This window comes from Aedes aegypti, chromosome 2 (assembly GCF_002204515.2).
Source record: "Aedes aegypti strain LVP_AGWG chromosome 2, AaegL5.0 Primary Assembly, whole genome shotgun sequence".
NCBI classification, from domain to species: Eukaryota; Metazoa; Arthropoda; class Insecta; order Diptera; family Culicidae; genus Aedes; species Aedes aegypti.
Window position 1 is genome coordinate 257,607,291 of NC_035108.1, and position 15,750 is coordinate 257,623,040.

General features: G+C 37.6%; 1 protein-coding gene across 1 annotated transcript in view; it reads right to left on the reverse strand.

Moving 5' to 3' along the window:
* Positions 1 to 520: 520 nt before the first annotated feature.
* Positions 521 to 15,750, reverse strand: part of LOC5566449 (dynein assembly factor with WDR repeat domains 1) — a 29,433-nt gene continuing 14,203 nt past the window's right edge. The window contains exon 8 of the mRNA XM_001650767.2: positions 521 to 801. The gene's annotated coding sequence lies outside the window, so the exon portion shown is untranslated. The remainder of the gene's footprint in view (positions 802 to 15,750) is intronic.

The window sequence follows — 15,750 nt, forward strand, 5'->3', positions numbered from 1 at the left end:
TCTTTAAAAGCCTTGTACAATTTGTTTAAGCTAAGGTAAGTTCATTATTTTTTTTATCTAACAAGAAAGTGATTTCGATTCGTTTATAAAACTATCTGAACTTGGGCGGCAAATAAAACGTATTTTTTATGGTCAGTATTGTAATAGCTTCACTAAGTTTTACCGAAATAGGATGATAGTGTTGTCTAACACAGAAGACCTAGGTATAAAAAGTTTTTTAAGTTCTTTCGAACACAAAATTGTGCATTTTATAAAAAGCATGTGTTTTGAATGTCATAACGACCTATTGATTTGCGATGTTCGTCACTAGAAACAAAGTTATTTGCGTAATTCACAGAATTCGGCTTGGTAAGTAAATTTTGAAAAAAATCGATTTTTTGTCAGGTATGTTCTCTTTGTCAAGAATTTCAAAACCAAAGTGCTCAAGATTAAAATTAATGTGCTATACCTAGAAACTCATTTTATTGTGATTTGGCCTACAAAAACCCCTCATAACAAAACAAAACCAAACTATCGAACATAGTACAAATTCAATTATTTTATTCGTTGCTGAGCTCGGTAACCGCTATTCAATAAAAAGTACGACTTTTCCTGTAACACAATTTTGCAGCTAGTTACAAATTTATATATTTACTAAGCTATACATTTTTATGAGCTGAATCCAAATCTGCGGCATAAGGCTTTCAGGAATCAGACTGTTGTTCATGTAGTTCTTCGGGGAATGGCTTTTAAGTTTCAAACACACTGCTAGCGTTTTACTGGCGAATCCGTTATTTTGATGCATTTTTGTCGTAGTAATATCTGGAAATAAGTAATTGAAACAGCACTTTATTAATGATATCGCCAGTTTCAATGGAAGAAATGTGTATTTTTTTCTATGATTCAATTCTAGTAGTATGAAGCGTGGATTTGATCAGTGTAGTGTAAGTGGTGTGAATGTGACTGGTTTAAAATGTTCGATGACAATTCAGTGACTTCAAAATTAAAAGTTTTGAATTTTCCAGCAAACTCTTCCACAACAGCTTTCACAGATAATTCGTTTCAAAAGGAAATTTCATCGTACACTTTACAGGCATTCACAGTATTGCTTCAAGAGAAGTCTCAATTTTGGGAGATTTAATTGGCATGTTATACTCACATTCTGAACGTATGAAACATTTCTTTCAAATAAGCAAACGAATCATTAAATGCCCTGACGGGTAGGACCAGTGAATCCCGGTTTGGCATAAAGAGGCTGAATAAATTGTACCACGTCGACCTATAGAATTGTCAGTGAAAAAAGCAGTCGATTAAGCTGTTGCTGTTGATTTTGAGAGTATAAAGATACTGTGGATATAATGTTTTCATAATACATATGTAGGTTTTCGATAAGTGAAATGAAATTGGTTAGGTCTGATTGTTCCATAACGCCAGAAATTTTGTGACTTAATCTTTTGGGGATAGCTACTGACTTGATTCGATCACCCAAAGCTAGTATTCTGTTAGACATGTTATTAAATGTAAGTGGAGTTGAAATGAATGTGGTGAACGTTTGACATGTTCAATATAGTGCACCTCTATATTTTTTGGCAATGTCGAGTAATGCTGTGCATGCATGTATGATTATGAAAAATATTAGTTAACGTAAAATATACTACATATTACAATAGGGCGGTTCAAAATTTAAAAAACATTCCAATCTCCCATATACTTCTTACCATCCTTACTATGAACATAGTGTTCAAACAATAATAAAGAATTTTGCTGAAGAGGCTTATTTAATCCGACGGATAGGAGAAGAGATATTCACATTGGCGTAAATAGGGAGGGGCCAGGGGGGGCCTGGCCCCCCCGAAACGTGGATTTGGCTCCCCCTATTTTTTTTGGAAAGTAGATGATGAGATAATAGTTAAACTGCATGTTGAATATATATTTTCGAAATTTCTGAATGATCATTGTTTGACACACAACAGCAATACGTAGTTTAAAAACGTCTTATGTCTACTACCAAACCCTTTTTTGTCATTTATTTTCTCGATGATGAAATTGGGGAGCTGTAGTAGGCCTTGACAAGGCAAGAAGCTGTTTTTTCTGCGTCTGACAGTTTTTCCTCGTTTCAGGAGAAAAAAATTCAAGGATTTCAAGAAAAGTCAAATTTGGATCGTTCAATTCTCGATGGAAAGTGGCTGTGCAAGTTTGAGGCGCTTGAGGTTTCCGTGACGTCCGTTGTGTGATTTCCAGAAGATTTATTCAAGATTTCTGAAAGCTACGTTACTGAGACGATTTTCTGCGGAATTCTAATTGGCGGATTTGCTGTCAACGTCGATTACATCTAATCAACCTGCAAACTGGAATAAAGTGGTGAGTTCGTTTCATGCTTGTGAAAACACACATTTATATCGTGGCAATGTTTCATTTATTTGTTAAAAAACTATGGATGGTTCGTCACTTCAAGTGTCGGCATAAGCCTTTGTTCCAGTTTTATAAAACAAAATTGATCTACACGTACATATTCTTTTATTTATTTGTCGCAATTACTAAAAAATAACCTTTGGATAGTTCGACATTAAAATTGTCGACGCACTGATAGATATTTTATTTTAGTTCGAGGCTACATGAATCGCATCACTTACCAAGGTGAATCCTGATCATGTAGCTTTTGATCCCTCCCACTAACAAAACTCCTTCCTGTGAAAACCATGGAGATGCAGAGGTGATCTCGGTCTCTAGTAGCAATGGATCTCACACCAACATTCCTTCCCTTTCCCCCGATGACCGTAAGGACGTGGCCGGCGCCGTTATTGACATTAATGAGCTTGGAGTCCTCGAAATTGTACATTGAAGATGGTATGCTACTCCCAAGCTACATCTGTTGGTTCCCTGTACAATTTTGATTATTCCAGTCAATCACGGAGTAGCAACTACGAATTGTACGGTCATCAATGCTTATGCTTATGCTTATGCTTATGCTTTATTTTCTCGATGATGAAATTGACCGAAACACGTTTCACAATAGGCAGATTTCGTTTGATATATTTGTAGTCGTATAGTTAATCATAAAACCAAATGATTAGGGTTTTAAGTATGATTCCAATCTTATTACAAGCTTCGAGATTTTAAGATCAATTATAGTAATTTAAGTTAAGTATACTGTTCTTCTTAAGAAAAATAAACATTTCTGTGAAATGGTCAAACAATTTTGTACAGCAAGCTTTATTTGAAAAGCCATTACATCTCAACTGCGTACTGCGATCAAAGGAAAATGCTTTTCATTTCTGGAATCAAAATTTCCCACGCATCGAGATAGACGATTACTTTTTTTTCAGGTGCATAGTCCCCATTAGACAACATTTTCCGCTGATTTGCTGTTGAATAGAAAAGTAATCGCCGATTTGATGCATGTCTGAAATGGTCAAGAAAATCATTTTTCTTTGATCGCAGTAGGCAGTTGAGAAGAAATGGCTTTTCAAATGGAGCTCGCTATAGAAAAATTATTGACCCTTTCGATCTTGGAATTTATTTACTTTTCTTTTTTGTTAAAAGCAGCTAACGTAGCTATAGGGTTCAACTGTGAGCTGATTATCATTAATATGCACTTGCAACCTATCAGTTGGCTTCAACGATACCTTGGATATCACCCTTAGAATTGTTGTTTGTTGCTATTATTCAAAGCGTGCTCTCCCTCAAACATGCTTTTATTGGAAAGCTTGCTTCAATGATAAAATGAGCCTGCGGTTAAATTTCTAGAATATCTAGAATTTTGTTGTTTAATCAATGATCTTTAATGATAATAAGAATCGTTCTTACCGGAAAATACAGTGTATAAGAATTTTATATTCTGTCCAAAGATTTGTTCCAAATGTCCGGTGTCTTATCATTATCGATATTTCTGCATTTATGTAAACTACCGTCGTTGGGGGTGACAATGGGTCAAAAATGGATATGTGCGATTTATTTTTTGAAAAACTATCGCAATTTAACTCCAATAAACTTCAAATTTGGTGTGTATGTACTTTGATGGTACATTAACAACTGTTCAAAAAATTAAAGACAAATATTTATTCACAGCGGCACCACAAGTGAATGAAAAATGACCCAATCTCACCCCATAGAGGGGGTGACATTGGGTCACTGTAATTAAAATAACTTGTTTTTGAGAATATGATTTCAAAACCATTCACAACTGAAAAATATTGATAAAAAACTATGCAAACAAGACAAAAAGATATCTAAGACGTTTCACAAGTATGATAAACCCACTTAAAAGAAAAATTATACAGAAAATTGAAGAGCTATGAGAAAAAATATGTAAACCCAACATTTATCGTCAAGTTTACATAAATTTTCTTGGTTTTTCCCTCAAATTGTCTTCAAAGTCTCATCCCCATTGCTATAAAGCCCATTCAGTTTCCCCAAAGGTGTACTGAAGCAGTGATTATTTTAAACCTTCGCAAATAATTAAATTTCGGTGCGACATTCCACGATCAATAAATTTCAGGCAGATGTTGACGTCATAATCCTAGTATTTCAGCGATCTAACTCATTTGTACTTCCGCGAGATGTTTCTATTATATGAAAACACTCATAAATAATCAAATTTAGAAAAAAAAACACCCTTTTGATAAAAATTTACGATGTTGCTGCGCACGAAACACAGTTGCTGGTTTGAGAAGTTGTCAAAATGCGTTATATTGTTATTCAATGCACGGAATACTCAAGTAGACTTGTTTGATGTTTCAGGGATGCTGTATATAGAAAGAATAAAAACATCTTAATGAAAAAAGAGAGCACCCGGCACCGTAAAATGTCAAAAAAGTGGATTTGGAATTTCATTAACTATCGTTCTTGCTTGACCCAATCTCACCCCCATTTTCAATATTTTGGACATCGTACCGAAAAAAATGATTTTTTTGTGGGAAAATCAAACAGATTCCGGAAAATACCTGTGATGTGTAATGAAAAGACTTTCAACATTCTACTAATACAACGATAGAGGCTAGAGTACATGCGTGATACTTTGTACAGGAGAAATTTAATGTTGTAAATTTTATCTAGTTTCAACATGTAAGTTTATTGATGTAGTAAACAAAATCTACTATTTCTAAAAATGTATATCGTTATGAATTATGTGTTATAATATGTTCCATATCATATGAATTATTAATTTTAATAATATCAGCATTATTAGCTGAAATTTTTCACAAAACATATTTTTCCGTTTTGACCCAATCTCACCCCCTAGACCCATTGTCACCCCCATCGACGGTATCTGTTATTTAAAAAAGTGACGATTTTAAGAAAAATAGATAAAACTTGCTTCTATGCTAACGAGATATTGATAATGTAGAGGTTTGTGAAGATTTGGAATCATTTTTAAAACTAAGTTTAAACACCATAATTTGGGGTTAAAACTCTCATAGTTTTCTCTGTATTTTAAAGCAAGTTTGAGATAATTTCAAAGGGGTTTTTCAAAGTCTCAAAAGTTTTTGAAAAAAAAACTGCATGTAAAATCATAAAATTGACTCTCTTATTTCTCTTAATTCCTAGTTTGATTCAGTTTTTTTTTGTTGTACCAAGTCCGATAAAACTTGCGTAAAGTGAGCGTCCTTCAACATCTATTTCAGTTTTCATATATTGAGTTTTTCGGAATCTAATTCAGATGGTTTTTAAATTAACTAACTCATTATGCATGAATAAATTATTAATTAAATTATGAAAAAAAATGTACGTGCTCAGATGGGACTCGAATCCTAGACGAGTACTTTACCAGCTAAGCTATCGAGCCACTTGGTGACCCAATAATTGGTTGGTTGGTTTGACTTTATTAACGAGATTTTTAGCCCTGGGCTAGTTCATCTCGGGACCAACGGCTTTACTTCCCTTCCGAAGGAAGTCGTCACTATAACTTTTTACGTCATAAGTGACTATGTCGGGGATGGGATTCGATCCCAGGTCCTCGGCGTGAGAGGGACCCAATAATTCAGAATGTTACAATTTTTGAATTCAAACTCACGGTTTGCGTAAACTGTTGAGAAATCATTGATAAACAATCAATATACTATTGAAAAAAACAATTATTATTTTTTAAACTGATTTTGAAAAATTAATTCCATTTGCAACATTGTTTGTTCAACTACTTTTCATAAAAAGAACACTTTTTACAACTCAAAACAGAATTAATGTGGGTGAACGTGGATTCCTTTATTTTAAATCATTGAATTTCATTTGAGTTCTATGTCACATCATCTGATTGTGTACAAAAACGTTATCTTGCTAAAATATACCAAATTTATTAAATTCTACTAATGTACACTACACATAATGATCAAACGATTTTGGACATTTTTTGAGGTTATGTTCTACCTTTGTATAAATTTGTGCTGCTGTAATCGATTTACACATTTTCGAAACAAGTATCGGGAACCTCCAATGCTAAGGGCCCTTGGCCCCCCCGAAGACTGATGGCTATTTACGCCCATGGATATTCATGACCTTGTTTGATATTTTTTAACTTCATATGGGAATATAGCCCTGCAAACATCTACAAAAATCTCAAATCAAATTAGCTCAAAAAGGATTTGTTTCTCCAGCAACATCCTTCATTAGAGTTTAAAGAATGATAACACTATGGAATGAAAAGTTTGTACTTACATTACAGAACTAACCTGTTTGAAGCATTTTTCAAAATTTCTCCATAGTAATTTCCACATAAACCAACATTACCACCGAGTAAGCTGAAAATTTCACAGAACTAAACTTTTATGGTGAGGATAGAAAGAAAGATATGGGAGATCGAATTTTCAAACATTTTCAGATTTTGAATCGCACTAATATTCAATAAGATAACACTACTCAATGAACTACCGTTTTGTCTCAAATTCCGAACAGACTCATATTTCGAACACTCGGTTTTTGTATGGCGATGTGGCTGAAATGTTTCGCTGAAATATATCATCACATTAAAAGGAAATGGCAGTCAATTGCAATTCAATTTTAACGTCTTCCAATCTATTGTATAACTCTGGAGTAGTGATGATTCTATAGTTTGAGACCAGTAGAACTAGCTCAGATAAATTTATTTGCTACATTATTCATTTGACTACGATTTATTCGTGCTGTTCGGAATTTGAATCAAGGTGTTCGGAATATGAGACAGAATGAACACAGTGTTCGGCATTTGAATCCAAATGGTGTTCCATACTTTAACGTGAAAACAATACTAAATAAGCTAAAATAAACAATTTTATTGGCACACCCAATAGCTAACAGTTGGACTTAGCGAACAAATTGAAATTTTCACAAATATCAGCTAATTTATGCCTATCAGATGCATTTGAAGTCACTGTTGGCCTTAAGTGTTCGGAATATGAGTCAAAACAGTACCTTACAGCAGTTTCATGCATAATGAACAACTGAGACGAGACTCGTGGAGACGGTCTTCTGTTCCTGCGATTGCTGAGTTTTTTTCTTATTCCTCTCAGTGTGTACCGTTTTGTCTCAAATTCCGAACAGACTCATATTCCGAACACTCCGTTTTTGTATGGCGATTTGGTTGAAATGTTTCGCTGAAATATGTCATCAAACTGCAAGGAAATGGCAGTCAATTGCAATCCAATTTAAACTCTTCTAATCTAATCTATACCTCTGGAGTAGTGATGATCCTCTAGTTCGAGACCAGTTAAACTAGCTCAGATAAATTTATTTGCGAAATTATTCATTTGAATGCGATTTATTCGTGCTGTTCGGAATATGAGTCAAGGTGTTCGGAATATGAGACAGAATGAACTGAGTGTTCGGCATTTGAATCAAAATGTTGTTCCATACTTTTGCGTAAAAACAATACTAAACAAGTTAAAATAAACAATTTTATCGGCAATCCCAAATGCTAACAATTAGACTTTGCGAAGAAATTGAAATTTTCACAAATATCAGCTAATTTATGCCTATCAGATGCATTTGAAGTCACTGTTGGCCTTAAGTGTTCGGAATATGAGTCAAAACGGTACATCAGTTTTGCGCAAACCGTTCAAGCTCTCACATGACCATCACAGCAAAAAATCATTGCGTTTGCATCACACTGAAGCATAAACGGCATTTTGAGTGAAATTTCATGTCAGCAAACGTAGCAGACATTAGAAACACAAGACTAGTTTTGTATTTAAATTTATCAGCAACTTTGGAAAAACTGCTCCGCTGACTGTGGTTTTTGATAATAGTTCATTTTGAATACAATATCTTTCACTTTTTCAGCCATAGAAACGATGGGCTGCATTTGATGTTTCGTGACAGCGGATTCTGGGCTGCATATGACGTCGATATTTTTCCTCTTCGCGAGTCTCTCTCAGATGAACAACATTTTTCTTTTTTCTATCTTTATTAACGAGATTTTTAGCCCTGGGCTAGTTAATCTCGGGACCAACGGCTTTACTTCCCTTCCGAAGGAAGTCGTCACTGAAATATTTTTAGTGACTATCTCGGGGATGGGATTCGATCCCAGGTCCTCGGCGTTAGAGGCGTGTGTTCTAACCACTACACCAGGTCCGTCCCCCTATGAACAACATTGGCATCTAAGAGTTTATTTATAAAAAATAACAACAAATTGTGAATTTGAAGATAACTAATAGTTTTGATTGCAAGAGTCTTGCCAAAACAATAAGAAGTTCCATGTACAATTTTTGGCAAACTCCGTTTCGGATTTATGACGAAACCTTCGCATGATAAGAAAGGTGGCCTCCAGCCTTTCCCTGACCACGTCTTTAGCTGTTATCCTATTCGCCAACACTGCGCATTAAGTGGAATATTGTAATTATTGTGCATCATTATCGAAAAGAATCCTGAGATGGTTCTGAAGAGAATCCTGAAAAGACTCCGAAGAGAATCCTGAGAGGATTCTGCAGAGTATCTTGAAGGGATTCTGTAGAGAATCCTGATAGGATTCAGTGAAGAATTTTAAAGCGAATCGTAAAGAGAATGCTGGGAACATTTTGCAGAGAGTCCTGAGAAGATTCTTTGGAAAATTATGAGAGCATGCTGAAGAGAATCCTAAAAGGATTCTGAAAAACGTCAGAGAGAATCCTTAGAGGATTCGAAAGATAATTTTGAGAAGATTGATGGGATTTTGATGGGAATCATGACAGGATTTTAAATAGAAATATCAGAGGATATCAACGAGAATGCCGAGATGATTCTAAAGAAGATTCTAAAGAGAATTCTGAGACCAGTGTTGATAGACTCACACTCAAATCTCAATCAATACACTCTCCCGTGAGAGCAAACTCATCAGAGATCTGCTTCGCAAATCTCATGCTTGAAATTTTGGTGCAAAAATCATTCAATCAACTCGAACCATAAAAAATGATTCGGTCGCAAAACTCGTCAAAAACTCGTGAAACCCGAATGTTGTAGTTTACGTTAGAAAGGATTACTATAATTTCACCAGACTAACAAGGAATTATTGCCAATGAGCCAACTCATCCATGATTTTTTAACTGCTGAGTTGCGTGATTGACAACTCCGCTTGAAAAATCTCAAGCGTGAGTTATGAGAAATTGAGTTTTTCACAACACTGTCTGAGACTATTCTGAAGAGAATCCAGAGAGGATTCTGAAAAGAATTCTGAGAGAATTCTGATGAGAATCCTGTGACTATTTGAAGACATCCTGTAAGGATTGTAGAAAGAAACGTGGGAGGACGCTGAAGAGAATCCTGAGAGGATTTCGAAAAGATTCTGAAGAGAAACCTAGGAGGATTATGCAGAGAATCCTGAGATGACTTAAGAGAATCCTAAGAAGATTCTGTAGTATCTGAAGAGGATTCTCAAGAGAATTATCAGAGCATGTTGTAGAATTATTATTTAAATTAATTTGAGTGGCTTTTCGCCTTTGGCGAGTTCACAATTTAAAATGTTCGAGAAAAATTTGAGAAGATTCCGAAGAATTCTTGAAGAATTGCATAGAGAATTTTCAGGATTGCTGAGTGTAATCTAAAGATAATCCAGAGAGATTTCCGAAGATAATCCTGATAAGTCTTGATAGTCAAACAAGTGTAAGTGTTCGCAGTTCATTGTGAAGTGTTTTTGATATTTTGTTTTATTTTATTTGTGAAAATACAGAGCAGGTAGTGTCCGTATATGCCATGCAGTTTTCTCTGTCAGTCTGTTCCATACTAGACCATAGTAGAACAGTCCACCGTACGATGTAATCATTCACCATCAACAATACAGGAGCTTTTAATATCCACCACCAGAGGGATGGTCGGGATGTAGTTGATATCCTGGAACAGGCGGCGAAATGATAACGAGCACGACAATTGACCAATGCCGAGAGGACAGGGATCCAAGTATAAAAGGATCACTAATCGAGCAACCATAGACCGATGAAGGTTTTATTAAGCTCAAGCTTACGTTATACAGACCTGGCGAAAAGTGCTACAGAGTAGAGATGGGCAAAACGGCTCATTTCAGTGAACGGATCCGATCCGGATCACTCATTTTAGTGAGCCGGATCTTTGGAACCGTTCAGTGGCTCAGCAGCTCTCAAAAGAAGAGCAAACTGAACCGAGAAAACCGAAAAAGATCGGTTTACTCCTTGTTGTACAACATGTGTCGTTCCTTGCGTATCTTTCTCTCTCATTCTTCCCCAGAAACTCTCGATGCACTCGGCCAATTTCCCCTACCCGACCCAAAAGAAAGAAGCACTCTCTATCTCATATCTTCATGTGTCCAAATGGGCGGGGTAAATTTGTCTGTCTATGCTGAGAGCGCAGAAAGCACGGTGCAGCAGAAAACTTGGCGTGGCGCGCAAAGCAAGGCAAGTGTCAAGTGTTATAATGAAGTCAAGAAATAAACAAAGGAGAATAGACCAAAATAATCATTTCGTTCGGCGCGGTTAATGGCTGGGAATGGTGTACCATTGGTACCTCGCGTACCTGCAGGAATAAAATAGACCCCTTTGTGCGGTCCTTAGCCTCTTGCCCAGCAACTCCTATCCCTACCTCCTCGTGGTACTGGCCGGGGTACGAGTAACCTTGGGGAAGATCGGGTAACCAACCCCCGGTGGGAACTTTGGTCGTATGCTGACAGGGAAGGGGGGGTTTGCTTTTGCTTCTGCTTCTGCAAACCTTGAGCGTCTGTACTCCATGTTAGGAGCGGCTCACTACAGCGTCTGTTCCCCATGTCAGGGGCGGCTGATCATCGTCCGAGTGCCAGAGAAGGACTCTAAGCTAAACTGCGCACTATGGTCCTCCGAACATTTAGGGGGAATGGTCCTCCGGAAATCTAGGGGGTTGGTGTCAGGCCCTGCAAGCCAATCGTAAAACACATCAGCACAGGAACGTCAACGAGAGAATACGGACCGGAATAATCGGCAAAGACCACAGCGACGAAAATGGACTAGCGATTGGAAATTCGGTACGTGGAACTGAAAATCTCTCAACTTCATTGGAAGTACTCGCATACTCTCCGATGTACTGAAGACCCGCGGTTTCGACATCGTAGCACTGCAGGAGGTGTGCTGGACAGGAGCATTGGTGCGAACGTTTAGAGGTAATCATACCATCTACCAGAGCTGCGGCAACACACGCGAGCTGGGAACAGCTTTCATAGTGATGGGTAATATGCAAAGGCGCGTGCCCAAGCCACGACGTCAAGATCATCATAGGAGATTTGAACGCTCAGGTTGGCCAGGAGGAGGAGTTCAGACCGACGATTGGAAAGTTCAGCGCCCACCGGCTGACGAACGAGAACGGCCTACGACTGATAGATTTTGCCGCCTCCAAGAACATGGCTATTCGTAGCACCTATTTCCAGCACAGCCTCCCGTATCGGTACACCTGGAGATCACCTCTGCAGACAGAATCGCAAATCGACCACGTTTTGATCGATGGACGGCACTTCTTCGACATAATCGACGTCAGAACCTATCGTGGCGCTAACATTGGCTCCGACCACTACCTGGTGATGGTGAAACTGCGCCCAAAACTATCCGTCATCAATGATGTACGGTACCGACGCCCGCCCCGGTACAATCTCGAGCGGCTGAAACAACCGGATGTCGCCAATGCATACGCGCAGCATGTTGAGGCAGCGTTGCCGGATGAGGGCGAGCTCGATAGGGCCCCTCTTGAGGACTGCTGGAGGACAGTCAAAGCAGCTATTAACGACGCTGCCGAAAGCGTTGTCGGATATGTGGAACGGAGCTCAAGAAACGATTGGTTCGACGAGGAGTGCCAGGAGGTTATAGAGGAGAAGAATGCAGCGCGGGCTGCAATGCTGCAGCATGGAACGCGGCAAAACGTGGAACGATACAGACTGAAGCGGAAACAGCAAACCCGCCTATTCCGGGACAAAAAGCGCCGCCTGGAAGAGGTGGAATGCCAAGAGATGGAGTTGCTGTACCGTTCTCAAGAAACGCGGAAGTTCTATGAGAAGCTCAACACATCCCGCAAAGGCTTCGTGCCGCGAGCTGAGATGTGCCGGGATAAGGATGAGAGCATCTTGACGGACGGACGCGAGGTGATCGAAAGGGTGAAGCAGCACTATGATGAACACCTGAATGGCGCAGAGAACACAGGCACAGAAGGTCAGGACAGCGAAGGCGATGGCTACGTCAGCACAGCGGACAGCGGAAACCACCCTACTAACAATTCAGAGCCACAAACAAGCATGCATGTTTAATTATTGTTCAATAAAAGTAATGACAGCTGAATAAAAATTTTGCTCTATAAGGAGCTGAGAAGGTGCTTTTTCAACACAAACTTAAATCAATGTTCAACGTTATGCATTAGAATGAACAAAAGTTGAATCGCCGCTTATTAAACGTTTCCAAAGATTCTCATTCGATTAGTCAAGATTGTTTTACTAATAAGCTGAACAAGACATGTTTCCCCCAATTAAAAAGCCGATATTCCACTAAACACATGTATATGTATAAAAGGATATTCAGAAGACGAACTAACGTTTTACTTACGTCGCACTTCAGCTATTTCCACATGTTTAACGTAAGCATGAATGAGAGCTGAAGAAGTATCTTCTAAAATCCTAATTCAGCTTCAGTATATTATAAGAATAGTTGATCCAATAGAGGCCAAAATGACGATTAACAAACACATTGTTCAGCAATAAATAAGCCTTGTAAAAGCGATCACACTATAGCTAAATTTCATAAAATGGACAAAATATCCGAAATTCATGTTGAGTTCCGAACGCATTTCAAAGCATATAACTTATGCTTTCTCTTTAAATAGCTGTTCAGAAAATAAATATGGTTGCTAAGCTTTTTCACCTGCTCGGGATGTTGTTCCGTACAAGAAAAGTGGAAATTTCTGTGACAGAATTGATTAAATAGATTTCTATAGCTACATTTGAATTGTCATTTCTTCACAACTGAATAGTGCGATCTAAGAAAAATGATTTATTTGGTCATTTCTGAAAAACATCAAATGATTTAAATATATTCATACAGAAGACTATTCCTTTAATGCATAATAGGTTTATGAAAAATACAAATCAATAATATAATTAATTAATACAAATATAATTTATAAAATAAATGAATTTCAATGTAAGGTAATGAATCCTTCAAATTGAAGTTTTGAACAAACTAAACTTATTATGAAGTTAGCTTAAGGTGAAGATGCATCGAAGCCAAACCTCAAATTTTCAAGAACACAAATCTAAAGAACTGAATTTCCGTTCAAGCTGAAAACTTAATCGATTGGTCACCACCAGCGTGTGACCAATTGTTTAGGTTTTCAGCTCGAACCGCTGCGCAGTCTGGTTCTCTAGATTTGTGCTCTTGAAAATTTGAGGTTTGGCTTCGATTCATATTCATCTTAATCATTTCAAACTGATTTCACTTTGTGTAAATAAACATTATTTTTGACCATCATCGACATAAATTTTCTCACTGTGCGCTAAAAATAGCCGACTGAACTCAGCTTGGATCAGCACTGAACAGCGGCTGAATAATATGCCTGTTCAGTTGTTGATTAGCGTACCATGTGTTGATTAGACGATGTCGAATAGAAGCTCAAACATGATCAATATTCAGCTATGAGTGGTTTATATTTTGCACTGGACGGTACAATCATCAATTCTAGGATGGCGCAGATGGCAAGGCACACCGCTGACGATTGGAAGGTCTCGAGTTCTATTCCAGTATCTAGGCGATTTTTAAATATAATTGTTATATCATGATAATTGTGTACACTACATTTGAAGCTCCTAATAAAATATTTTTTTTGTTTTTTATTTGTTTTTAAACTCTTTTGGACCAGTCGTATAAAAGCTGAACTAAATGCTTGTAAAACGTTTTAAAAGCTGAAAAATAAAGTTGGAATTCAACGACATGCTTTAAAGTTTCTCCAAATTTGTGTGAACAACGCCTGAACAAAGGTTGGCCATGAAAATTATTAAAATGTTATTAAACATGATGCTGAATAAAACTGCCATTATGGTGTTTGTTAAATGAGTAAATGTTAGTTGGGCAACCAGCTCCCACGATGGGGGAAGTTAAGGATGCCATTCAACAGCTCAAGAACGACAAGGCCGCTGGCAAGGATGGTATCGGAGCCGAACTCATCAAGATGGGCCCGGACAGGTTGGCCGCTTGCCTGCATCGGCTGATAGTCAAAAATTTACACCCGGTTTCTGGGTGTTTTTCGAGACTGAGTGCATATTGTTTTCCTCTAAGGTTCACAACTACATCTACACTAGGGCACCCATACCATTGGGCGTGATAACCACTATTGTCCGATGTGGGGTATTTAGAGGTGCGGGCGAAGATCAAATTAGTATTTGTGATAACATCAGTTTTGAAGTGGTAATTGTGCAATGCCAACTTCGGCGAGCCGAAAGTTCACGAAGTTACACGAAGATGACGTCATGTTGGCAATCTTCGAACAAAATTTTTGGCGAACTTGTCGTCACCATCAGCTGTTCGTTTTGTTTACATCTTTTTCGTGACTAATACAAGCAAACACATACTAAGAGTCGGATCTGTTATATATGACATTGACTATTGTCGAAACTAGTGTGACGTGAGTTTTTATGTATGACAGTGCAATGCCTTGCAAGAACTGTAAGGATTAAGCATGCTGACCTGAGAGGTTATGTTTCAGGGAGTCTCAAAAAGGCTCCCTTCTGAGCTATTAATTGTAATACATATTAAAAAATCTTTCATCGGCCAAAATATGGAAAACATCGATTTTTGGATTTTTACCATTTCTCCGTATATGGGCTTACATGGGAATATTAGAGTTACACGGACTATGATAAATATCAACAGTTTAATCACCAATTTAACATATCTTGAACACGAATGAATTATCAGACGTTTCAAATAAAGCAGAAAGTCCACCTGCACTCACAAAATATTACAGACTTTACTTATTGAGATAACCTTATATAAATTAAGAGTAAACATACGACAACTCTTAAATCCAATCAATGACTGAATAATTGAAATCATTGGAATACGTTAATGCTTTGTTAAGATAATAGAAATTGTTAATATTTTTTTCCAATTACATAGGCGGCATCCACAATTTACGTAACGCTCTAGGGGGAGGGGGGAATAGGCTCAAGCGTTACAGCTCATACAAAAATTTGAAATTTTTCATACAAAAAGCGTTATGGAGAGGGGGAGGGGGTCCAATTTTTTTTTCAATTTTGGCGTTACGTAATTAATGGACGCTGCCATACAGCCATAAAAATACACTCCTTCTGGTCTGTTGAAATGTTTGAAATAGTTTAAACGATATGCTGATTGATTG